General features: G+C 41.2%; 1 protein-coding gene across 1 annotated transcript in view; it reads right to left on the bottom strand.

Moving 5' to 3' along the window:
* Window positions 1–27,149, bottom strand: part of RXYLT1 (ribitol xylosyltransferase 1) — a 46,647-nt gene extending 19,498 nt beyond the window's left edge. Inside the window, exon 1 of the mRNA XM_081957340.1 lies at window positions 26,998–27,149. The gene's annotated coding sequence lies outside the window, so the exon portion shown is untranslated. The remainder of the gene's footprint in view (window positions 1–26,997) is intronic.
* Between the last annotated feature and the right edge of the window lie 454 nt (window positions 27,150–27,603).

Below are 27,603 nucleotides of genomic sequence, written 5' to 3' on the forward strand. Positions count from 1 at the left end.
TTTTTATAATCTGTTCTGCCCCACCTATCTGTTTCCTGTTCCTGTGTAAGAAATGTATTCTGATTGGTTGCCAGACTCACATGGGCCCATGCAAGGGCAACCCTCTAGGCTGTTTTGAATCCAGGTTTGATTGAGTTTAGATGCCATGTGGTCAGTTGAGTAAAAGGCAATATTATCCTGCCTTCATTGCCATCCCCCCTGGAGCTGAAGGGGAGAACTCTTTATTATGTAAAGTGGACTAGCTTGGCCTTCTTAATGGCCCATTGATAAAGTGGGGATGGGCTGGAAGCTGTAGGAATTTACTCTGTGTTTAAAATGTGTTTCTCCCTTTTTCACATCCAGGAAAATATAATATTCTGCCTTATCAATATTTCCTAGGATATTTCATTTTTCTGGGAGAGGGCTAGGTGATAACTTCCTACATATAAAGACCATACTTATACTATACTTATACGTAGAAGTGAAATTACACACATCCCACGGGAAAGGAAAAAATAAATGCTTTAAAGGTAAAAATGAAAGAATAAACAGCAAGCTGAGAAGCAAAATGGAGATCTATAAGAAATAGAAACAGGGCTAATAATGAAAGAGGAGTACATGATGATAGGTAGTTCAAACTTGTGGAGATGGGCATAGGAAGTCCAAAGTACAGAATGAATTGAGGCAAACGTAATTGCACAATTTTCCTCTTTTCTGATGTAGGAAGTTATCACCTAGCCCTCTCCCAGAAAAATGAAATATCCTAGGAAATATTGATAAGACAGAATATTATATTTTCCTGGATGTGAAAAAGGGAGAAACACATTTTAAAGTAAATTCCTGCAGCTTCCTGCCCATCCCCACTTTGTCAATGGGCCATTAAGAAGGCCAAGCTAGTCCACTTTACATAATAAAGAGTTCTCCTCTTCAGCTGTGATGGGATTAAGGCAGGATAATATTGCCTTTTACTCAACTGACCACATGGCATCTGAACTCAATCAAACCTGGATTCAAAACAGCCTAGAGGGTTGCCCTTGCACGGGCCCATGGGAGTCTGGCAACCAATTAGAATACATTTCTTACACAGGAACAGGAAACAGAGAGGTGGGACTGAACAGGTTATAAAAAGCCTAGCAAGCCCTTCTTCAGCCCTTCTCTTCCCTTCTCTTCTCTTCTCCACCAACATTGAAGCATGTGATCACTTTTCTGTTCAGGGCTCAAGCCATGTGGTCCTGTCCACCATTAAAACCATCTTTCCAAGCAGCCTCCATGTCTCCAGTGTCTTTTTCCCCACTTGGAGCCAAACCCAGAAGGACATTTCTTCCAACAATTGGCACCCCCCAGATGGGACTCCAAGCTAGCCTAACAAATGGATATGGCCCAGGTAAGCCTCCCATGCCGGCACAGTCCCCATTGAGTCTGTGGGTGGACTTTATCTTGGCCTTAGCCATTTGGATCTAGGCTTTAAAGGGGTTTTGAGTTTGAGCTCAAAGGCTGCCTGGAAAGAAGGTGAGTACCTCTAAATTTTAATTCTCTAAAATTTAATTTTAAAGCATGGGAAATGTGTGTATGCCTGCCTGTGTGTGACTAGTTTGTGTGAAAATGGATGGAAAAGTGAATGGATTTTTTATTTTTTGTTGTTGCTGCTGTTTTTGTCCTGTGAGAGAAAAAAGCTAAAGCCCATAAGGAAGTTAGTGAGAAAAAGGGAGGTACGCATACCCGCTCCGACAGCACCCCTCCTGGGTCACTGTGCGGCTGGTCCTCCGGGTCTCTTTCCCCAAGACTTGAAACTGTAAGAAAAGTCCCTGTGTGAAAGGGCGCGAATCGAGAGAAGGTTCCCGCGGTGAGGAACGCATCAAAAGTCCCTCCGAAGGGCACCCCCAGAAAAGTCCCTCCGAAGGGCACCAATAAGACCCTCTGAAGGGCAAACAGAGAAAGTCCCTTCAAAAGGGCGCGAAAGGTCCTCTAAGGACGCGAAAGTAAAGCGGGGAAATACGAAGTGGCAAACCCAGCTAGGACGAAGTGAACCCACATCTAAACGGGATCATGGGAAGCGGTAGCTCGAGGGTAGCCACGGAAACCCCCCTAGGGGAGTTGTTGGGGGCCTGGGACGAAAAGCAAATGCCCGTCCTGGCCGGAATGAAGAAAAAAAGAGCAAAACAGATTGTAGAAAATGGGCTTTGCTGAAAGATGATACAGGAAAAACTAATTTGGCTGAAAAGGTACTTAAAAGGAAATGGTGGGATTTCTTTTTTTCTCTTGTCTGTCTCTTTCTCTGTCTTCTATATAACCACGTGGTTTTTGTTTCTTAAGATTTGTGCCTTCCCCAATTTAACTGAAATTCATGGTGGGAATGATTTTGTTTTTCCCTCTTTGTCTCTGTGTGTGTATGTCTAAGTCTTTGTGCACCCTCAAGGTAATTGTAACTAAGATGTCTCCAATCCAAAAGACAAGAATTTTAAAGTGTTCAAAGAAAGAAAGGAGTAAACTGGCAGAAATTGCCTTTGCTCAGTTTGTTGGGCCTAGAAAACTAACTGAAACTGGGAGGGGTCTTTACTTTGTGTCTGTTTTGGCCAGCAGAAACAGAGTAAAGATATATTTTTTTCCTTCCTTCCTTGCCTATACCTTAAAGTAACAACCCAGGAAATGTTTGCAATAAAAGTTTCATCCTTGCATTTATTGTGTGTCTAAATGATTTTACCTGTCCATTTCTTTCCTGAAGCATGTGAATCCAGACTCCATTTCTCATCTGTGATATCCCCATAATGTTTATCTGTTTATCTGCTTAGTAACTAATGGTTTTATTTTTTCAAACTCTGCCTGCAAGCTATCTACCCCCCCCCCGCCCCTCCCTTACCTCTAATCCTCCAACAATGCCTTTTCTGTGGGGGGAGGGAACCTTGTTCTCATGTTTTTCAGCCCTAGAAGATTGTACTCTTCAGGTGAGTATAGATTTTTTTTTCCCTTTGGGGGGAGGAGGAGAGTGTTTACTTGTGTGTGCATGTATGAAATGAAGGAAATTCCTACTAAAGGTTTGCCTTCAACCTGAGTAAAAACCCTCTGCACATTTTTCTGACCAACCTACTCTATTAGTCCTAAAGTAAAAACCTGGCCTCCAGAAGGCAGTTTTGATTTAGATTTTGTCAACAAAATTGCTGATTTCTGGCCACCATCCGATGAATTAAGGGCCCCACCCAGATGCAAACGATGTGTTAATGAAAGTCTCCATACATCTTGGTCTTTAAAACTATGCCAGAAATTGCTGGGAGACCAAGATAGGGTTTGGATCTTTAAAAATATGCCAGCGTGTGCTGGGAGCGCCAACCTAGAACCCTGGCTGAATGCAAACAATGTGTGGACAAACATCTCTGTACATTGTTTCTATACATCTTGATATTTAAAAATACCAGCGCGTGCTGGGATATCAAGATAGAATTTGGATCTTTAAAAATTAGCCAGCATAGCTGGCAGGTCCAAATGAGAAACGAACACCCCAGGGCAGAGACAGGCATTAACAATCTAGTGCGTGATCATTTCCAGACCTGGAGGGAAGTTGAGATCCTTTAATAATAGAAAATGGAGCTCATTGGCTTATGTACAGCTCCCTGAAGTAATTGTAATAACTGCCTTGCATGAAGAAAGAATGAAATGGGATTTTTGTATGTGAAATTAATGATTGCAGTGCAAATGTGAGTATGTTGATGGTAAAGTTGGTATGAATGTAGTTTGATTCCTTTTCATATAAAGAAGCAGTCAGTTACAAGGTTGTTTAATGGTATGTGTGTGTATGCATGTGTGTTATCATTTCCAAACCTGAAGGGAGGGTGAGATCCTCTAATAAAAGAAAATGAAGCTTGGTGGCTTGTGAAAAAAAAAAATGAAGCTTGGTGGCTTGTGAAAAAAAAAAGGTTCCTGAAATACCTATGATTGTTTGGCATGAGCAATCATGAAGGTCTGATTGCAGTATGAATGTGAGTATGTGTCCCCCATGCCCCAGGGAGTGATAAGTGAATGGATCCAGAGATCCACGTGATTGCCTGTGTGAATTCCCCCCCCCCCCCAATCTTCCTTCTGGGTCATTCTTTGGAGGAAGTAGGAAAGGCGGGGAGAATGAGTGTCTGCTCACTGTACACCGCCCCGAGTCCCTTTCGGGAGAGGGAGCGGTCTATAAGCGCTAATAAATTCAATTCAATTCAAATTTTTACCATGAGTGTGTGTATGAAACGCCCCAGTGATACCTGTGAATGCCTCTGGGCATTCCCCCCCTGCTTCTTTCCCTCCTTCCTTTTGGGTCATTAAAGGCTGAAATTTTTTCTCCTCACTTTAACCACTTTTTCCCTCCCTCTCTTCTGAGAAATTTGGAGTAAATGGGTGATCTGCTCCGCTTACCTTTCACTATTGTGATCTTTTATCTGCATATAAAATTATGCAGTTACATTTCTTTGCTCTGAATACAATTTTGATTTTTTTTTTCTTCTGGAAATTTTTGAGGTTTAAAATGCTTAATTAAACCTATAAAAAGGAATGATTTTGAGATATTTTGCTTACATTTGTAAATGTTTTAACATACTTAATGAGAATTTGCTTCCATCTGAATGGAATTTGATATTTTGGAGTGTTGACTCAAAGTACCTTTTTTTTAATTGCAATTTTTTTAAAGCTGTTTTTCTTCCCTCCCTCTTTTACACCTGAGTGCATTTTTAAATGTTTATGAGTCAAGATGCTCTACCCTATGACATTTTGTTTGTTTGTTTGTTTGCAACACAAGTTGTTGTCCCTCTTGGAAATTTACTCATCTTACTGCAAAAGTGTTTCAATCATACAGGCAGTGGGAATGTCATGTTCCATGAAATTTACATCGTCTGCCTCCTGAAATAATGTTTGGATTTCCACACTTGGACAGAATAGGTGAGATTCCACAACATAAGTCTAAAGATATGTCTGTAAAGAACTGTATTCTTGGCCTCTTTTTTTTTTACCTCAGAAACAAAGGACTGCTAGCTCAAACCATAACTCTCCAATTTGCTGCTGGTGATTGCCACCTGATAAAACCTGACATGAGGAAAAAAAACTTAGCCAAGCCTGGGACAGACTGCCAAGACTGACTGACCACTCTTACCAGCAAGCCAAGCCTAGTACCATCCAGCAGACATGAAAGAACCCTGAAGGAGATGAAGAAGTAAAGACCAAAAGACTCTTTTCAATTCCCAGAAGACAGCTGAAAAGATTATGGGGAGGGTGGAATTTGATAAGGTTTTCTTTCTCTGTTTCATTCACAGAAATTTATTATGCTTTCTTCCTTGCCTCATTTATATTGTAATCAGTTTAATGTACTCATGTAAGAATTGTATTTGAGAGTGGCTGGCACAGCAAGATCTGAACACCTTAGATTTCTGGCTGGTGGGAGGGAAATTTATCCAAAATATCTGTATTTTCTGTATTTTGAAGCAGACACACACACACACACACACACACACACAAGAGAGAGAGAGGGAGAGAGAGAGGCCCCATTCAGAACTAGATTGAAACTATCTCCTTGACCCAACTCCACAAAGCTTTTCCTAGGTTGATTTTTACCCTTGCACAAAAGCCTAAACAGTGATATCTCCCTTTTAATCCCATGGGGGAGGGTCAGTTCCCCTCAGGCAATTCCCCCACTTGAAGAGTAGCAGAAAGGATCTTCAAAACTCAAACCCTGTGACTCAAAAAAAAAAAAAGTGATGCTGCCCAGTTGCCCAGTAAAGCAGGACATGTTGCACTGGTGGTCTCTGATAGGAGTCCCTGGGCTCATTGTGTGTAACTTTAAAAAAAAAACTAAATAGCTTGTATTGCACACTAGCTAAACTCAATTTGGCCTCACTAAAATAGAAGCTAGGGCAGGTTAAAGAAATCCCTTGGAAATGGGCAGCCTGTACTTCTTTAAAAGGCAGAACCATGGCTGTGAAGGTTTTTTTTGGGACTTCTGCTTGCTTGTAACCTGGAAGCTCACAGAAAGTGATATCAAACATCTGAAAATAATTGGCATGGTAAATTGGATATTGTAAATTTCTTTCCAGAAATTGTGCCCTGGTTGCTAAGACCTTCATGGTTGAAAGCTCTCTGGGAGCCACTGAAGGGATCCTTCTGCTGTCTCTTTCAATGCTTTTCCATCAGAAAAATTAAGTTTCCCTGATCTGACCAATTTTATCTTTTGTCAAAAACATGTGCGTTCCACTTACATTTTTTGAAAAAAAAAGGAGAGATTGTAGGAAGTTATCACCTAGCCCTCTCCCAGAAAAATGAAATATCCTAGGAAATATTGATAAGGCAGAATATTATATTTTCCTGGATGTGAAAAAGGCAGAAACACATTTTAAAGTAAATTCCTGCAGCTTCCTGCCCATCCCCACTTTGTCAATGGGCCATTAAGAAGGCCAAGCTAGTCCACTTTACATAATAAAGAGTTCTCCTCTTCAGCTGTGATGGGATTAAGGCAGGATAATATTGCCTTTTACTCAACTGACCACATGGCATCTGAACTCAATCAAACCTGGATTCAAAACAGCCTAGAGGGTTGCCCTTGCACGGGCCCATGGGAGTCTGGCAACCAATCAGAATACATTTCTTACACAGGAACAGGAAACAGTGAGGTGGGACTGAACAGGTTATAAAAAGCCTAGCAAGCCCTTCTTCAGCCCTTCTCTTCCCTTCTCTTCTCTTCTCCACCAACATTGAAGCATGTGATCACTTTTCTGTTCAGGGCTCAAGCCATGTGGTCCTGTCCACCATTAAAACCATCTTTCCAAGCAGCCTCCATGTCTCCAGTGTCTTTTTCCCCACTTGGAGCCGAACCCAGAAGGACATTTCTTCCAACACAGACAAAATACATGTAGCCCCATATACTTGTTTGTTATAAAGTGAGCAGCTTTATAAATATTTTAAATAAAAATAAAAACCAATAAGGAGATACTTTGGGTCCTTTATTCCCACCCCCACCCCCCTCAAGATTTCCGCCTTAATTGCAGCTTTGCCAATCAACAGATTACCCACCTCTGCATACGCTTGGCTATGCAGTAAAAATCCCAAACTAAAAGGGAAACACATGCAGCAAACTTTAGGTTCCCCAAAACTTAAAACATGACAACTTTCCCTGTATCCCCAGTCCCACCCACAAGGTGTAGCAGCCAAACAATGCTAGGAAGATTTCTACAGGCCTGGTGCTATTTTTCCATATATGCCGGATGATCAGGTGATGAATATTCAAGACGTAATAAATATGAAGAATTTATTTATGGCATATTCTGTGTGTTTTGGTTTTTATTACCAGGAGCTCTCAAAAATTTAATCTATTCATATTGTAGTCATTAACAGTTTGTTATCTGTTTACAAACACTCTGTATTGAAACTAAGAGAAAGTTGTCAAGGAAAGTATGATTAAGGTGGGCCAAAAACTTCGGGTATAATATTGAGCTGGAAAAATGGGAAAAACTTTAGAAAACACATTTGAAACTGACCATGTCTGCGACATACAAGGAAAACCAGTACAAAATGTTTTATAGATGGAACTTGTCACCCGCGAGGCTCACAAAGATATTCCCAAACGTATCACTGATGTGCTGGAAGTGTGAAAAATCATATGGGACTTACTATCACACATGGTGGACATGCGAGAAGGCCAAAAAATACTGGACCAAAATTAAAAAGTGGTTCAAGAAATAACGGGGAACCACATAGACTGGAAACCGGAACTATTTTATTAGGTTTAACCACAACAAAGTATAGTAGAGAAATACTATAACTAATCCTACATATTCCAACAGCGGCCAGAATAACATATGCACAAAAGTGGAAGAGGAAGTACTGAAGTACTGAAGGAAGATGAAGTGATAAGGAAGATCTTAGATTGAGCGGAGATGGACAAATTGACAAAGGAAATAACAAGAAAAGGAGGAATCAGAATACTATTAGTTTGGGAAAAATGGTAAGACAATAGAAATAAGAAATAGGGAAATGTAAAATTAAGGTGTAGTGGAAGAATTAGGATATAGCGATAGGATAGGGCCGTGATGTCGAACCTATGGCACGCGTGCCACAAGTGGCATGCAGAGCCATTTGTCAGGGCACGCGAGGCGCTGCCCTGTCAGCTGGCCAGCGCGCATGCGCACACTGGCCAGCTGAGTTCACCTTTCTAAAAGCTATTTTTCGCCTTCCCCAGGCTCCAGAGGCTTTATAGGAGCCTGGGGAGGGCGAAAAGAGCTTCCCCCCCCGAGGCTTCAAGGACTGTCCGGAGGCTTCCCTGAAACCTTCGGAGCGCTTAAAACCACCCTCCGAGCAAACCGGAGTGACTTCCGGGTTGCTCGGAGAGTCGTTTTAAGCGTTCCGAAGGCTTCAGGGACCGTCTGGATGGCAGAGGGAGGGGGGACTCTATAGCCTTCCTGCCATGCATCCCGCACAGGAATCCGTCCCCTCGGGGCTTTGCGCGGGCGTCGCAAGGATTAAGCCGAAAGGGGAGGGGGGACGGGGAAAGCGAAGGGGGCTTTGTTGTCCTCCTTCTCCTTCTCCTCCATTCCCCCTCCGGCTCGAACGCGGCGCCGGGGCCCGGCAGGCAGCGAACGAGTCAGAGCCTGCCGACTGGAGGAAGAGGGTGAGAGGCGGGTCCTGTGAACGGCGGCAGCAGCGGCGGCAATAGTCGCAACTCAGCGGCGGGCCGCCCCGGCTGGGAGACAAAGGAGGGGAAAGGCGGCAGGCAGCCGAGTTGCGACTATTGAGCGCGGCGCGCCGCCGCCTGGGGCCGGGATCGAGGCAGCTGCGCGGCCTGCCTGGCGTGGCGTGGCTAGAGGAGGAGGAGGCGAGGGCGGCGCGGCCGAGGCCTGATGGACTTCCCTTTGGCCGAGGCCGTTCTGGCAGCGGCGGCAGCGATGTGAAGGCCGGGCCCTGGCGAGCGCGCAGAGGCTGGGCGGAGCGGCGCAAGGATGCCGGGCCCGAGGCGCCACGCGGCGGAGGCGATCCAGGCCCGGGCGATGGAGACGCACGTCTCGTGCCTGTTCAGGGACCGTCCCGAGGCTTCCCTGAAGCCTTCAGAGCGCTTAAAACGACCATCCGAGCAACCCGGAAGTCACTCCGGTTTGCTCGGAGGGTGGTTTTAAGTGTTCCGAAGGCTTCAGGGAAGCCTCGGGACGGTCCCTGAAGCCTCCGGGGCCCGGGGGAGGCTCTTTTCGCCCTCCCTAGGCTCCTATAAAGCCTCTGGAGCCTGGGGAGGGCGAAAAAAGCATGCAAAAATGGGTGCGTTGTGCGCCCATGCGCACTGGGGGGCGCGTTGCATTATGGGTGCGGCACGCCCGCACACGCCCCCCCGTTCTCCCCCCACTTGTGGCACGCGAGCCAAAAAAGGTTTGCCATCGCTGGGATAGGGGATAGGGAAGATAAGATATACTAAGGTAAGAAAAGTATATACAATATAATATAGGCAATACGATAGTCTCATAAAAATGGCTAAATATAAATAATTAAGAAATAGTACATGAAAAGGAGTAAGAAGCAAGGGGATCACAAATGTAAACTTGAAATGTATAGGAGGGGAAACATTAGCTGTAAAAATACACTGATATGTAACTGCTGTATGATGGAACGTTTAGTTCCTGTGTTGTTTTAAATTATGTGTTTGTTTTTGTTGATATGTTTAAGTGTTTAAAATAACAAATTAAAAAGAAGAAGAAGAAACTAACTTGTGATGTGTGAAATGCAATAAAGTGCATTGTATGTGCTAAGAATAATGATTCATAAGTCTCTGTTCCTGCTCTGCGAAGTGAAATGGCATGCCATTAGCCAATGGAAACATTTCAAAAAAGTATCCCCTGGTGAACTTAATTTTTCTCAGTATTTCATTTTAGATGAAACCAAGCTTAGGTAAGAGCTGTGGAGAGTTGGTATGTTCACTTTCGTGCAACCACTTTGATCTGGAAATGTGTCACCCTGTTATGAAACATACATGCCATGTAGAGTCTACCATTTCTATGTACACCATCCATATTTCGGGAGCTCACAGAGCTTCTTGAACTTGAAAGTTCTTAAATTTTATCATTATGCTTCTGTAAGGGAAGTTAGGCTGATAGTAAGTTAGATGGTGTGCAAGTTGCAAGACAAGTTTCCCCTCAAACAATTCTATAAGAAAATCCAGTGATTGCCTGATTATTTATTTGTATGGACATTAGAAATGGCGGAAAAAACATAGTCGCCTCCATAACACAACAATTAGTTGGCTGATAAGAAAGAAGGTATCCAGCACATCCAACCTATGTAGCTAAAGTCCTCTGTGATCTTTAAGTTTTTGATTTTCCATCTATGATCCAGTTTTTATCAAAAACAAGTTGAGTCATTATTTTTCTTCTTTTTTTAAAAAAAGGAAAACTACTCCAGTTGTTCTCTATCTTTTTTGCATTAAGTATAAGGTAAAGGTAAAGGTTCCCCTCGCACATATATGCTAGCTGTTCCTGACTCTAAGGGGCGGTGCTCTTCTCCATTTCAAAGCCGTAGAGCAAGTGCTGTCCGAAGACATCTCCGTGGTCATGTGGCCGGCATGACTAAACGCCGAAGGTGCATGGAACACTGTTACCTTCCCACCAAAGTGGTCCCTATTTTTCTTCTTGCATTTTTACATGCTTTTGAACTAACTATACTTGTGATTTTTTTACATTAATATAATATAAATATGTCATAGATGTTGAAATAATACTAGCCTTAACTACAATCTTACCCTTAGTTATATACATATATCTACTAATAATACTTTAAGAAATATTTATATTATCCCACCTGGAATTCTTAGCTGTCCTAAGAGTTAAAGCAGCTTTCTGTGTCTTAAGTCCTAGTGAACAATGTGTTAGGTATATTTTTGGAAAATACATTCAGTATCCTTTTGATAAGATGAGCAATGTGCAATCTGTCTATTCCATTTGAGCTGAAATGAGCTGAAAATGACCAGGCTATCATTGGAAACGGCAAATTGCAGAAGCAGAAATATGAGATGTGAATGTATTAGTTTTTCAGGTTTATCAATATAAGTCATTCCAAAGACATTGATAATGTAACTGATTTAGAAGTAGATGTAAAATCTATTTCATTTATAGCATCACTTGGAGAGGCAGTTGAGTCTTAAAATATATTCACCTTGTATCACAAAGACAATTTTATAAAAAAAGATCCAATTTTGATTTCATTGTTCATTTGGATTTATATATATTTATCTCAGTCTTTTGGCAGCTTAAGGTTACTTTAAATAATTACAATTTTCAATTATATAGCAATTTTTCTTCCAAGGAGTCATTATGATGTGCATGATTTTTTTATTGTTTTTTGTTCTTATAGCTTTATAAAGTAGGTTTCCCTGAAAGGCATTGACTGGCAGAAATGGATCCCAAAGGGATCATCACATAAAATAGATTCATAATGGACTTTTAAACTAAATTTACTTTAAGTTTAGGAAAACTAGGAATTATGAAAATCACCTTTGCATATATCCAATATATTTTTAGATATATATTTATTTTTGCCAATCATTCCTGGTATTAAAAATGATGAAAATAAAATTTTATGAGTCAGTAATATACATGGATAGTGGTCCACTATCCATGTATATTTCTGACAAGGATATCAGGATTGAATATGTTTTATTCCTAAGGCACTTTAAATAACGCTAGAAAGTCTTCCAATCCAATATTTAATGGGCTGCCACAAAGAAGAGAGGTGTGCGTGTGTCAACCTATTTTCCAGTACTAGAAAGCAGGACAAGGAGTGATGGATGAGAAATAACCAAGGAGAAGAGCAACCTAGAAATAAGGATAAATTTCATGACAGAACAGTCAATCAGTGGAACAGCTTGCCTTCGGAAATTGTGAATGCTCCACCACCGGAGGTTGGACAGCCATTTGTCTGAAATGGTATAGGATTTGCTTGAGCAGAAGGTTGAAATAGAAGACCTCCAAGGTCTCTTCTAACTCTGCTTTCTGTATTCTATAATTATTGTAATCATATAATTGCAGAAAAGCTTAAGCAGGAATTAAATCTCCCCAGAGAATACTTGCTACACAGGAAGAAACAAAGCAAGTGCATATTTCTGAATTCTGACCTGATCCCATCCTAGAGATTTCGGGAATTTTAAGCCCCAAGTGGGCCCTCCTTAAAAATAAAGCAGAATGCAAAATATGTCTCAGATGATCCGTATCTAGGCATAGCATTTCCTGAATAGCAGTGAAATATCCCAATGTTTGGGGAAGTTTGGTTAATATTATATGTTATCTTTTTTCATTGAATAAAGTTTTCCCTAGTTGGCTTGAAAAGAAAACCCATTCCTTCTCTTTGCTGTATTCAGAAACAGGTTCACACTGTATTTTTTGCTCATAGCTATTTCATAAACCTAGTCAACTGAATCCAAATAACACTTATTATTGAGAAATTGGATATCTAATCTATTTTTATAATAGAAAGATTAAATAAACCATTGCCAAATTGGATTTAAGTTGCTTAAGTTGGTCCCAGAGTCCAAAAGATATAAGACAATTACTTGTTTTAAAATTTTAACTTAAATTAATGATCTTATGGAGGCATAATGAACTTCCATAGTAAAATGATTATAATATGCCTTGGAGTTGGGGCTCAGCCAAGGTAAAGGTTGTACAAAACAGTGATGGGATAGGGTGTTAATTTTGACATGAGTGGACATAAAAAGTGGCCCATGAGTATTTAAAAAGTTGCTAGATTTATGCAACTTCTGAAACAGTGCACAGTCATGCCTAAAAGTACACATTATTGACCATATGGATTACTTATGAATCAACTTGGACCTAACAAAGAAAAGTAGGAAAACATTTTTTTCCTCTATGGGGTATTCTCCATATGGAGAGAGTAAAATATATTGCCTGTTTTCCCTCACTTTTTTATCCTCCAGGGAAATTGTATTGCCTTTTGTTTGCTGATGAAAATAAGTGAACCAGTTTGGTCTAGTGCAGGGATCTGCAACCTTTAACATTCAAAGAGCCATTTGGTCCCATTTCCTACAGAAAACACTGGAAGCCGCAAAACTTGGGTGAGTGTGGCCAACTCAGTCCCATCCAGTCATGACACACACATATATACACACACACAGCCCAGTGGTGGGTTCTGGATTCATATCACCCACATGCACATATGCAGCGTGCGTGTGTGTTGTAGCTGCAAACAACACTTCTGCAAGCCTCCGTGATGCTCCAGCTACTGGCAGGAGCATTGTGTAGGCCCTGTATGCGCAATACGCGTGCGCGGAAGCACCAACAGCTTTAAAACACGGTAAGAAGCTTGGGCGGGCGGCCTCCCGAGCACCGTGGAGCATTGTACCGGAACAGTACCCAGTGCTCCGGGCAGGCTTCGGTAAGCCGCCACCCGGCTCCCGCAGCTTGGCACCTTTAAAATGCCAGTGAATGGCACTCTGAAAAGCTGGAGAAGAGGGTTACATGATCGGCTGTTCCACTGTCGCTCACGGGCCTAGCAGCCTCACGATGCCCTAGTCCAGCTCTCCCTGCAGAGCCAGAGCATCTTTATTGTTGCCGCTGCCGCAGGCCTTTTTCTGCGGCTTCCAAACCATGTCTTCCGGCAGTGGCCGCTCTATGATTGTACGCTCTGCCAGCAGCTGGCCCACAACCATAGAGCATACGCCCAGAGCGGCCACTGCCAGAAGACTCGGTTTGGAAGCCGCAGAAAAAAGCCATGCGGCGGCAGCAGAGGTGCCCTGCCTATGTGGGGAGAGCTGGGCCAGGGCATCGTGAGGCTGGGAGGCGCGAGAGCGGAACAGCCGCTCATGCAACCCCCCTCTCCAGCCGTGCAGAGCGCCATTCACTGGCATTTCGAAGCCGCAGGAGCTGGGTGGCGACGAACAGGCGCTCACGCAGCTTGGCGATACTCCTAGGTCATTGAATGGCGCTGTGCCCGGCTGGAAAGGGGGTTTGCCAGGTGGCTGCTCGTGAGCGTGGTCGCTTCATGGCTGCTGTGTTGTGCTGCTGCAACAGCGCAACACAGCCATTCGCCCATGAGGCTGTGCCCGGCTCTTTGGGAGCCCGCTTGCAAGAGAGCAGCCGCTCGGCAACCCCCCTCTTCAGCTGGGCACAGAGCCACTCACCAACATAGTGGTATCCCGAAAGCAATCACCTTTGTCTCCCCACCCGGTTCCTGTGGCCTGGCACCTTCGGGATACCGCTAGGTCGGTGAGTGGTGCTCTGCCTGGCCAGAGGGGGGGTTGTCCAGGGGGCATATTTTCAGGAGGGCTTATATTTTTGCCCACTCGAAAAATGTGGCAAGGCTTTAGTTTCAGGACATGTTGTATTTTCGGGGAAACACGGTATAGAACCATGATGGTGAACCTATGGCACGCGTGCCACAAGTGGCACACGGAGCCATTTGTCAGGGCACGCAAGGCGCTGCCCTGTCAGCTGAGTTCACCTTTTTAAAAGCTATTTTTCGCCTTCCCCAGGCTCCAGAGGCTTTATAGGAGCCTGGGGAGGGCGAAAAGAGCCCCCCACCCCCCCCCGGAGGCTTCAGGGACTGTCCGAGGCTTCCCTGATGCCTTCGGAGCGCTTAAAACCACCCTCCGAGCAACCCGGAAGTCACTTCCGGTTTGCTCGGAGGGTCATTTTAAGCGTTCCGAAGGCTTCAGGGAAGCCTCCGGACCATCCCTGAAGCCTCCGGAGGGCCTCCGGGGGGTCGGGGGAGGCTCTTTTCGCCCTCCCCAGGCTCCTATAAAGCCCCCGGAGCCTGGGAAGGGCAAAAAAATGTAAAAATTGGGGGGTCGCGCGTTGTACGTGCATGCGCACTGTGGGGGTCGTGAGTTGCATTATGGGTGCGGCACGCCCACACTTGACCCCCCTGCGCTCCCCCCACTTGTGGCACGCGAGCCAAAAAAGGTTCGCCATCACTGGTATAGAATATAGATTATAGAACTATTTCTTTAAAACCTTCTTGTTAGTTACTTTCATGTTAATGTCAGAAAGCTCATGGTGAACTCATATTGATCTGCATTACTTACTTTACAGCCAGAAAAGGAGAACAGTTTAACTCTAATCATCTCCTCCTGGAAAAGAGATATTAGATATGACTGACATGGTTTTTAAAGAGTAGTAGCTTTATTTATTGGTACTACAAAACCAACTAGCATAAGATAGGATCTACAGAGACTTTCAAAATGTATATTTTGAAGGACCAAAGGAAATGTGCCTCGTCTACCACTTGTAGGTCCCATAATTTTCTATGGGTTACTTACTCAAATCTTAAAAATAAATGTTGCCATCTGCTCTATCCTTATAACTGTCATCCTTAACTTAAAAGGATGACTGATTATGTTTACCTAATGGTTAATTTATAACAGTCTTTCCCAATATACCCCACTCTGCATATATGTTGATGTTAAGTGGCAGTAAAACTTTTTAAAACATTCTTGTAGGTTCATATTTGTGTTGTCAATAATAGTGTCTAATAACCCTGTTTTGTGAAGCTTTTTGGGCTACTTTGTATTTTTGAGAGCTTCAGCATTTTCCCTACTTAGCCTTGCCTTTGCAATATGTATCCAAAATGGTTAAGCTTTGGCTTTATTATTAGTGATCCAAGTAAGCAGTCTGGTTTAATTTATGTAGAATCACAGGTATGGTCAACAGTTATTTTTTTCCAGAATGTTATAATTATTTTAGCATATAAGGAATTTGTCAACATAATAGCAAGACTAATCAATTTCATTCTCTCTGGTCATTGTTTTTACTATGTTTAAAAACAGCTGTTTTCCTCTATGGAGGTTAATATGGCGAATCTTTGTTCGTTTCTTTTTCATTTTTTGAATCTTTTTAACAATTTATATTCATTAAAGTAAATAAGAGTAAAAAAATGTATTTGGTAAGTCCTGAACTTGCACATAATATATATTCCAATTGCAAAAAAAGATGACTACTTACTTTGTTCTTGCATAATATCACAAGTAGTAATAATATAAAGCCAGTTGCTAAGTTTAGCAGATGTGGTTTGATAATTAGGTTTGAAATGATAAATCTACTTTTTAACTATAGCAGCACAAAGCACGAATAGATAGGAATGCAAACATGGAATTTAAAAATCCAGACTGAGTATATTTATTGTTCTATAGGTTCAAACTGTTACAATGTTTTGTTTAATGTAATTCAGAAATGAAAACAAAATGGTCTCTATTTTAATTTGGTTAAAAAATGCCTGATCTTCAAGCTGGTTTTAGAAAAGGCCAAGGAATATGAGACATTATTGCTGAGGAATGCTGAGGAATTGAGAAAACCAAAAAAACTCAACAAGAGTCTTAATAGAAAGGGCTTTGATTGTGTCTACGATATCAACTGAAGCAATTTCTTATAAAAACAGGAGTGTGAGAAAATGCTATTGTCCTCATGCAAAATCATACAGAGGACAAGAAGCCACAGTCCAGAGGGAACATATTAAAGCAGATTGGTTCCATGTCAGCAAAGGAACAAGGCAAGACTATATACTCTCCTCTATGTTCAATAAATATTGAAGAGGCTGTATTGGAAGATGAGCTTGGCTTTAAAATAGGAAGAAGCAGTAATAATTTATGCTGTATTGATGACACTACTCTCATAACTGAAAATGCAAATAATCTTCAACCAGTAATAATGAAAGTCATGGAGTATGGTAAAAAAAAATGGAGTCACAAGTAAGTGTAAGGAAGACCAAGATAATGACAAGAAGTGCAGTATAACCATCAGTCTTAGAAATTATAGTGAAGACACCCAAGAGGTGGATGGCTGCTTTGTTTTAGATCTGACATCAAGAATGTAAATATCATTCTTTGTCATATGTCACAGTTTAGAGTCAGTGAAACAAGTTCTTTCTAAGCCAACAAAGCCTCCAATAGTTTTTTTTCATACCTTTCACTGCCAGTTTATTCTCAGCTGCCAAATGCTCTGGCTAGTCACTTTTTATACTTGATTATGGGATGTTCCCTGCTTTTCTTTTTGCAGCAACCTAATCTGCTGGTAATGTTTCAGATATAGATCTTTTTCAGGTATGAAAGTTTTTTTCTTAAACAATCAGTCAAATAGAATGTGGTAAAAGATTCTAGAAAGTCCCTCCCTCCCTCCCCTCCCTTCCTCCCTCCCTCCCCTCCCTCCCCTCCCTCCCTCCTTCCCCTCCCTCCCTCCTTCCCCTCCCCCCCTCTCTCAACTGTAACACCTGGAGGCATGAAAGTCTCAGAGGCCAGTGTGTTCTATGTTCTACCTTGTTTCTGCTGCATCTGAAAGTTTTTTTTTAAAATGCAAAATTCTGTTTTCAAGCAGTGAATATGTTGCTGCAAAACTATCAGCACTGCACTGAACTTTGTTACATGAACCAATAGATAAAAATGAGACAATATACTAGGGGTGAAATCCACTTACCTTTACTACTGGTTCAGTAGCAATGTGAGTGCGCAATATACTATCTGTAGACTACCTACCATCAATTGATCTTGTTGAAGATATGACATTGGGCAAAACTCAAATGTTGATTAAAACAATACAAAACAAAATAACTGATGAAAATAAATTGCCTTCATTCTATATTAGAGTTCTGTCTTAGAGTTCTTTATCCTTTTTCTGCTGAGTATAAACCTATCTCATTGTTCTAATGATGTTGCTATATAACAGAAGGTAGATACATATTGTTATATTTAGAATTACTTTGCAGTAACATTATTTATGAGAAACTTACAATATTCTATATCATCTCTGAGTTGATAAATATTATCAAGAGCAGCTATGATATCTCTAGAAGAATTGTTCCTGCTGTGGAAGAACTGTTTGTTTTGTAATAGCATCTAAAGCCTCTCATTATTTTGCATACTGAAAGACCCTTTCTCTGCTGTTCCTTGACTAGACAAGCATACTGATGAATAATATATCGTTAGGTCAAAAGGCAGCCCTATCAAATTCACCAAAAAAGGAGCTCTGAAACTCTGTGTGGCAGTGTAATACCATGAGTCAATTTTCCCTTGTTGGAAGATTGGAAAGTCCAACGTCCTCACCCAATGCTTTGAAAGGACTGCAGTTTCCACCATACTTCACAGTTGAGTGTTGCACTCCAATACAAATGGAAGGTAGCAAATTGGAAAACCTGAATGCCTCCTCCACTTTGGTTTTTGTTTTGAAACTTACCATTTAAGTTTTCACTTGTATGCTTATGTCTTCACTTATGAAGATTCCAAAGTTTAAACTATTTGGCAGAAACTATAAAAGAGCTATGTAATTATAGCAGGCTCTTTAAATGTTTAAAGAGCCATTTGGCCGATAGCTATGGTTTACAATTAAAATAATATAGTCACTTACTACAGAGGTGATTTTTATATCCTTTTCCCTGTTAAGAGGGTAGTTGCGTTTTAAATTGTGCACTTTACTTTTTTCAGGAATATTGTCCTGAAAGAAACCAGGATGTTCAAGTTGTCCACAATTAATACAAAGCATGGAATGCATGAGATAGAGGAGACACTAAACAGAGGATGTTTTCTTTTCCAGACCAAGGCAAAATAACCATTAATCTTTCGTTTGCTATCCTTGCCTAGTTTCAGGCCTAGACAGTATTGTTCCAAAAGAATATAATATATTAAAAGTGAAGACTAGTCTGCGTTGTCTGTATTATGTCTGTTTGAGACTTGAAAACAATTTGGAAGATGTACTTCAAACATATAACAGGATCTTTGGAAACAACCAGATTCTGAAAGAAGATAGAGGTAGTCTTTAAATTATGATGACTCATTCAGTGATTGTTCAAAGTAATGACAATATTGAACAAGGAGTCTTTGGAGTGCTAACGATCTCAGCATCCCTGTGGTCATGTGATTGTGGTCTGGGTCTCAGTGCCTTACTCACAATTGCAATGTCACAGTGAGCAATGATTTCTGGTGTTCTCTGCTAGCTTCTTACAAGCAAATCAACAGGGAAGCTGGTAGGAGTTCACAAGTTGCTACTGCCACATATTTGCCCACTTCAGCTCTAATACCTACTTGTGACACCTGTCCATCTGCCTGCAGCACCTGTTCCCTTGCTTGCACTCCTTAGCACCATGATGGCAAACCTATGGCAAGCATGCCACAGGTGGCACGTGGAGCCATTTGTTAGGGCACGCAAGGCATTGCCCTGTCAGCTCCAGCGTGCATGTGCATGCTGGCCAGCTGACTTCAGCCTTCTTTTAAGGCTGTTTTTCACCCTCCGGAGCCTTCAAGCGTGAAAAACAACCCAACACGCAAACCAGAAGTTTGGGAATGGACTTCCGCTTTGCGTGTTGGGCCATTTTCCGTGCTCCGGAGGCTTCAGTGCAGCCTCCTGAAGGTTCTGGAGGCCGAAAAATGGCCCTACAGGCAACCCAGAAGTGACTTCTGGTTTGCCCGTAGGGTCATTTTTTGCCCTCTGGAGCCTTCAGGAGGCTGCACTGAAACCCCCGGAGTGTGACTTCTCGTTTGCCCATAGGGTCATTTTTCGCATTCCAGAGGCTTCAGGGAAGCCTCCTGAGGGCCTCCAGTGGGGGAGGCTCTTTTTGCCTTCCCCAGGCTCCTAGAAAGCCTCTGGAGCCCGAGGAGAGCAAAAAACGGGTCCATCACAGGCCAAAAGTGGGGGGGAAGGGGGTCACGCACGCATGCACATGGGGTCGCACACATAGCATTATGGGTGTTGGCACACCCATGCACAACCCCACTGTGCTCTCCCTGCTTTTGGCACGCGATGGGGAAAAGGTTAGCCATCATTGCCTTAGCACCTGCCTGTAGCTCCTGTCCACTACCCCCGTAGCCCCTATCCAGACTCCTTACCTACAGCATCTGCCCATCCTCTGCAGCATCTGCTCACCATCTTGTCAATAGTTCTCATCTGCAGCTTTTATCTGCTTACTTGCTTGCCTGAAACTCTCACCTCTTCCTATTTAATAACCATACAGTTCTGGGGTTAAGACTAGAAATCCAAATCCAAAAACCTTGGCCTGAATTGAGGAGTGTCAGTACTTTTCTGGTGGGGGCAGAAAAGTCTCCCGGACTGTTCTTTTTTTCCAGTCCGAAAACCGTGACCTGATAATTCCCTCTGCAGAAGAGTGCGCTTACTTTGACAGGGAATCAAAGTCTCTTCCAGACACCTTTTTTGTCTGCAAACAGATAGCCTGCTGACCTGACTACGCCAAAGTGTAAAGATGAACAGGTAAAATCATTTAAGCACACAATAAATGCAAGAATGAAAACTTTTCTTGTAAAGGAACTTAAAACATTCCCTGGTTTGTTACTTTAAGGTACTGAGAGAGAAGAAAGAAAGCATATATATTTCTCTTTACTCTGTGTGTTGGACAAACTGACAGACCAAAGGTTCTTTTTTTCTTAGGGGTGGGGTAGGGGATGGGAGACATTTTATAGTTACAATTACCTCGAGGGCACACAAAGACTTAGACATACACACTCACAGACAAAGAGGGGATAACAAAACTCATGAGTTTCACAAACGAAATCATTCCCGCCATGAATATCAGTTAAATTGGGGAAGGCACAAATCTTAACAAACCACGTGGTTTCATAGAAGATAGAAAAGAGACAGATAAGAAAAACAACAAAAAACCACCACCATTTCCCCTTTTCTTTTAAGTACCTTTATTTAGCCAAATTGGTTTTCCTGTGTCATCCCTCAGCAAAGCCCATTACCTAACTCTCCCAGGGGGGTTCCATTCAGACAGGACCTTCGAACTACAGCTACCCATATTTTTTTTTCCCTTTCCGATATGGAATTTTTACACTTTGGCGTAGTCAGGTCAGCAGGCTATCTGTTTGTAGACAAAAATGGTGTCTGGAAGAGACTTTGATTCCCTGTCAAAGTAAGCACATTCTTCTGCAGAGGGAATTATCAGGTCATGGTTTTCGGACTGGAAAAAAAGAACAGTCCGGGAGACTTTTCTGCCCCCACCAGAAAAGTACTGACACTCCTCAGTTCAGGCCAAGGTTTTTGGATTTGGAAGAGTTCAAATCCAGGAGGACTTTTCTGCTTGTTTGCAGACAAGTATGGCGCTCCTATTAATTTAGTCTAATTTTTCTAATTTCCTAGGGTTTAGGGCTTTGCTTCTATTGGCAAGATTACACACACACTCACACTGCTTAATTCTACAAATTTAAATTTAGCATGGTACTCACCTTCTTTCCAAGCAGCCTTTGAGCTCAAAACTCAAAACCCCTTTAAAACCTAGCTCCAAATGGGTAAGGTCCAGGAAAAATTCTCCCACAGACTCAATGGGGTCTGTGCCAGCAAGGGAGACTTACCTGGGCCATATCCATTGGTCAGGTTAACTTGGGGTCCCATCTGGGGTGCCAATTGTTGGAAGAAATGTCCTTCTGGGTTCGCCCCCAAGTGGGGAAAAATACACTGGAGGCATGGAGGCTGCTTACAAAGATGTTTTAATGTTTTAATGGAGGACAGGACACATGGCTGGAGGTCCTGGGGCAAAAGGTGATCACATACTTCCAGGTGTTGGGTGATGAAGAAGAAAGGGGAAGAAGGGTCAAAGAAGGGCTTGCAGGGCTTTTATAATCTGTTCGGCCCCACCTATCTGTTTCCTGTTCCTGTGTAAGAAATGTATTCTGATTGGTTTCAGACTCACATGGGCCCATGCAAGGGCAATCCTCTAGTCTGAGTTTTGAATCCAGGTTTGGTTGAGTTCAGATGCCATGTGGTCAGTTGAGTAAAGGCTTATATTACCATGCCTTCATTCCCACCCCCCTGGAGCTGAAGGGGAGAACTCTTTTATTATGTAAAGTGGACTAGCTCAGGCTTTAATGGCTCATGGACAAAAAGTGGGGGCAGGAAGCTGCAGGGAGAGTTACCTTGTCTTTTTGAAACATGTTTCTTTTCACATCCAGAGAAATATTCTGCCTTTTCAATATTTCCTAGGATATTTCATTTTTCTGGGAGTGGGCTGGGTGATAACTTCCTACAGCAGCTATGTGATGTTGCATTTTATTACTGCATCACTTATTGATGGAAATTTTGATCCCAATTTCCATTGTAACCTGAGGACTATCTGTATGGCCTCTCTAAAAAGGTTCCCACATATTCTGAAGCACCTACTTGAAATAATGTTTGAAGCATTCAAATGCGAACTTGCTATAAAAAACTAGAGCTGGCGAGCAAAATAAATTTTCCTGTTCTTGTTCTAATCAGCATTAGAAATCTCCAAGCAACAATTTAGCATTCTCTTTTCTTATCTCACAGTGGGATTAAGGACAGGGGAGCTCTGCAGATGTGAAGTAAGTTAGCTCCTTTGCAGGTGAAATCCCAAAATCAAATTCAGAAAAAAAGGGAAGGAAGGAAGGAAGGAAGGCAGGCACTGATAGCACTAGTACTAAAAGAGTTCATCATTTTATAACACACATAAAATCAGAACAGGAGAATGTGCATACCACGAATCCATGTTGAAACAGACAATAGTAGTTAACATCTGATCCTTGGGCACCTCTCCAGGTCTTGTACACAGCATGAATTATGACCAGGACAAAACACTTATCAGTATGTATCAGATATAGAGTGCTAGTCTGAGCTAGCCAGGACCACATACTTTCTTGCCAGTGAATAATCAGATACTCTGCCTCCCCCATGACATATTTAACTACACTGGAAATCCCTAAACATTATGTCATGTTTTTTTCTTCAGTTGTCCCTGAGGGCTGATGCAGGAAGATTCCCTATTTGGAATCTGCTTTAAAATGCCTTCCCTCTTGCATCTTCATTGAGGTTCAGTGGGCAAACATATTCTAAATCTCCCTCTATGTGTATCATTAAAAGGGTCAATACTATTAATACTATACAGTATTTTGCATTGAATATCCAGAGATTCATGTAGTAATCTCAGAAAACAAATACATTTTATAACCAGTACTATCCAAGAGTATATAATGTATGTGGTTCAATGAACTCTGGAGTCCTTGCTGCTCTCTGAGTTTGGTTGCATGCAGATGTGTCATTACCCAACTAGGTAACATTATCAGTGCAAATGAGTGTGGGATTTCAAATCACCAGGACGAGTTCAAATCACCAGGACCGGATGGATTACACTCCAGGATTCTGAAGGAACTGGCAGACGAGATCTCAGAACCACTGAACTATCTCTTTCAGAGATCCTGGAGCACCGGGGAACTGCCAGAGGACTGGAAAAGAGCTGATGTGGTTCTCATCTTCAAAGAAGGAAAAAATAATAGATCCAGGAAACTATAGACCTATCAGTCTGACCCCAATACCAGGGAAGAAAGATAAGCAACAAATTAGCGAACACTTAAAAGTACACAAAGTAATAGCCAAAAGCCAACATGGGTTTGTCAAAAACAGATCATGCCAGACTAATCTTATTGCATTCTTTGACAAAGTGACAAAATTAGTGAACCAGAGGAATGCTGTCGATATAGTTTACTTGGACTTTAGTAAGGCATTTAATAAGGTAGACCATAACTTGCTACTAGATAAAGTAGAAGAATGTGAGTTAGACAGCATCACCACCAGATGGATTCGTAACTGGCTGATCAACCGCACTCAACATGCAGTCCGCAATGGAACTGCATCTACATGGAGGGAGGTATGCAGTGGAGTACCCCAAGGCTCTGTTTTAGGCCCAGTGCTCTTCAACATCTTCATCAATGATTTGGATGAGGGAATAAATGGGGAACTCATCAAATTTGCAGATGACACCAAGCTGGCAGGAATAGCCAATACTCCAGAAGATAGGCTTAAGATACAGAAGGATCTTGACAAACTTGAACATTGGGCACTATCTAACAAAATGAAATTCAGTGGTGAAAAGAGTAAGGTTCTACATTTAGGCAAAACAAATGAAATGCACAGGTACAATATAGGTGGTATCTTGCTCAATAGTAATAACTGTGAGAGGGATCTTGGAGACCTAGTGGACAACCATTTAAATATGAGCCAGCAGTGTGCAGCAGCTGCCAAAAAAGGCAACACAGTTCTAGGCTACATAAACAGAGGAATAGAACCAAGATCATGTGAAGTGTTAATGGCACTTTATAATGCCTTGGAAAGGCCACACTTGGAATACTGCATTCAGTTTTGGTCGCCATGATGTAGAAAAGATGTGGAGACTCTAGAAAGAGTGGCGAGAAGAGCAACAAAGATGATTAGGGGACTGGAGACTAAAACATATGAAGAACTGTTGCAGGAACTAGGTATGTCTAGTTTAATGAAAAGAAGGACTAGGGGAGACATGATAGCAGTCTTCCAATATCTCAGGGGTTGCCACAAAGAAGAGGGAGTCAAACTATTTTCCAAGGCACCTGAGGGTAGAACAAGAAGCAATGGGTAGAAACTAATCAAGGAGAGAAGCAACTTAGAACTGAGGAGAAATTTCCTGACAGTTAGAACAATTAATCAGTGGAACAGCTTGCCTCCAGAAGTTGTGAATGCCCCAACACTGGAAGTCTTTAAGAAGATGTTGGATAGCCATTTGTCTGAAACAGTATAGGGTTTCCTGCCTAGGCAGGGGGTTGGACTAGAAGACCTCCAAGGTTCCTTCCAACTCTACTATTGAATTGTATTGTATCATTTGTTCCCTGTTCATATATAGTAGTTTCTCTTTCAGTTTTGGTGTAGTTATGGTTTTCTCTTTGTAGTTCCTTGATTAGAGTATTGTTCTTTGCTTGATTTTTTGTCTGGTATTAATCTCTGCTTATCTGAATGTCGACTCTTGGATAAGATATATTCTTGTCTTTTGTTTCCTTCTTAGCTTTTTTATTGTCTCTTTTGAATGATATGTATATGTAGTTTCTATGTATTTCTATGTATCTATGGATGATTTGTTTGCCTGAATGCCAAGCTTCCAGGAATTCCCTAGTATTTATGGATTTAGCTTGGTCTAAAATGCTCAGTGTCTCAGTTCAAACAATCACTGAGTCTGTCCATGTGTTGTGAGATTAAAGAATTTTCATCATATAGTCTGACTATATATGGTATGCTCTGCTAATGTTCTGGATGGCTATTATATTCTTTACTCAGTATATTGTGTATGAGGATATCAAAGAAGAGTAATGTGTTGTTTTCTTTTTCCTTAATGAATTTTATTTCTTTAAAGATTTGTTGCTTATTTCACACTTAGTACTCTAATATCTATAAATGTATCCTAAAATATGTTCAAAATGGTTTTTTTCAGAAATATAGCCATTTAAGAAATTCAAGAGGCAAAATTCAATCAACTGATTTATGACCACCTTAAGAATTCCAGATAAACACACTGCCATTCAACCCTTCCTAATGCAGAACATTAAAATAAGTCAGTACGGCTGTAGAAGGAGAGGCAGAACCTGGAAGAAGAATCAAGACAGGAATCAGTCTGGAATTGTTAGGTTCCTAAGGAGCCCAAATCCAGCCCCTCTTGAATTCATTTAACTCCTCTCTAGCACCAATTAGTTGATTAGATTCTTGTGTAGAGGCATGAGTAATGAATCAGCTTTACTAGCTTAATTAGAACTTAATGTGTGGTCCTGATTCTTCATGCCTGACAACTATACTCTTTGCTTTTATTTCAATATGAATATAACTGATTAGTATTACTGCTTATTACTTGGTCTTTACCCTTTTTAATCTGAGCATGTATGGGATGGAATGTGCAGCTGAAGAAGAAATGGGTAGTGGGAAATCTCAGCAAACTCACTGCGACTTCCCAGGAAGGAGGCAACACATTCTACAGAGAAGCCAAAATAAGAAACTGCACTGTCCTTAACTGGATGGAAAAGGGACAAAAAGGCTCAGAATGATAACTTTAGTCTGGAAATATCCTATCTATTAGGTGTAAGCAAATAAAGAATTAGATTTAATGTCTTTGGACAATAAATGTTGGAAACGAAAAAACAAAAACAAATCCAAACCAACTGCATTTCACATAAAAATAAGGAAAACAATTTACTAGTTTAACTGCCTCAAACTATCTATTTCATTTGTTTTGGGTGTATTGTGCTACATTAATTCTGTAACACACTATACTACTTGCACCACAGTGAAAAGCTGCTATCTGAATTATGAAGGGAAATTAGAGGAGTTCAATCAAATGAGTGCCACAGTTTATAAACTGTAAACAAACATCATATAAACAGAAAAAAATAATAGCAATAGTCCTCTGGAGAGATATTACTATGTCAACAGTAACAGAAGTGTGCCCATTTGTATATCATTCAAATGTGTAACTAGCAGCTATAATTGTGAATTCTTTAAAAATATATCTTACAACCTTAGAGAAGGCTTTGCTCTGCCTGTTGTTTAGATTCTGCCTCTTAAGGAAAAACTTCACTGCCCCATATTCTTCTCCATATGGTACACCTTTAAAATTGTTTGAATTGGATAGCACTTTCTGGACACCCATACTCTGTATAGTAAAACACCTACTGGCAGAATTTTGGATGATCTTTTTAAAGAAAAATATGCAGAGAGAGAAAATAACAATTTAAAGGGACTTTTAAAAGATGCTTACATGTCCTCAAGCCAGTGTCGATTTCAGCAACCACATAGAGTTTCTGATAAGAGCTACAAATAACCAACTAAATAAATATTAATAATATTAATAATAATATAGTGCCATCCCCAAAGGTAGGAAATCCATTATGCAATCCTTTAAACATCTATTCCCATGAAGCCCCACTGCATTACTTCCAGTCTAGAATTGCAGCCTAGATCTTTAATGAAGTGGAAGAATCTTTGTCTTTGTTCTTTGCACATCTTACTTAACTCTATCACGTGGTCCAGAAGTATAGCATGAAATGGTAAAAGTACAGTACATACTAGAAATTGATATGATATTGCTATAGTCTAAGAATGAACATCTCATGAGTTTATTAAATGATAAATTTGACAATTAAATATTTTCACAAATAGGAATGTGAGGCAATTTCTTTAGTGGAAGAAGTTAGAAGTGCATATCTTTTCAGATATAGAAGTTAAATAAACAATAAGCTTTTATTCCCTTATAATTCTATTTTCAGCAGCCTTGCAAACATACCTTTATTGAACTTCTGGGGAAGGCACGATGAACTGAAGACTCCTTTCTGCAAAAGCAGAGCCAACAACTACAGTAGAGACCAAATAATTCATAAGTAGACTTCAGAATCTCTCCAGATCAGGAGCAGATGGGAGATCACCTACATGTGTTCCTGAGGGCTACTCCTCATGAGGAAACTGCAGGATAATGGTTTCTCATAGGTTTGAATGCCAGAAGATAAGAAGCTAGTCATTTTGCATAATCATGGTGGAGCTTTTTAAAGAACACATAGTTCACAAACCTCATTTTCTAATCATTTTCAGCAATTGCCTATTAACCATCTTAAAACTATTAGAGATTTTTGGAACAAATTTGAAGAGTCACTAAGTGAGTTTAACTTCAACTTTGAACAAAAGAAAAATAATAATTACAAGCTTAAACTATTTGAAATAAATATCAAAACACTAAATAAGATTTTGACAATTACAAACAGATTAAGGGTCCAGTAAAATTTGGGATATTGACTTTTACTATAGGATTTGGGAATTAACTATGAAATACAAAGTTTATGGTGGGAACCAGAATTATTTTGGCTAACTTTGCTCATAACAAATATTAGAGACTTTA

Source organism: Natrix helvetica (genome assembly GCF_964273705.1).
Source record: "Natrix helvetica genome assembly, chromosome: 6".
Lineage (NCBI taxonomy): Eukaryota > Metazoa > Chordata > Lepidosauria > Squamata > Natricidae > Natrix > Natrix helvetica.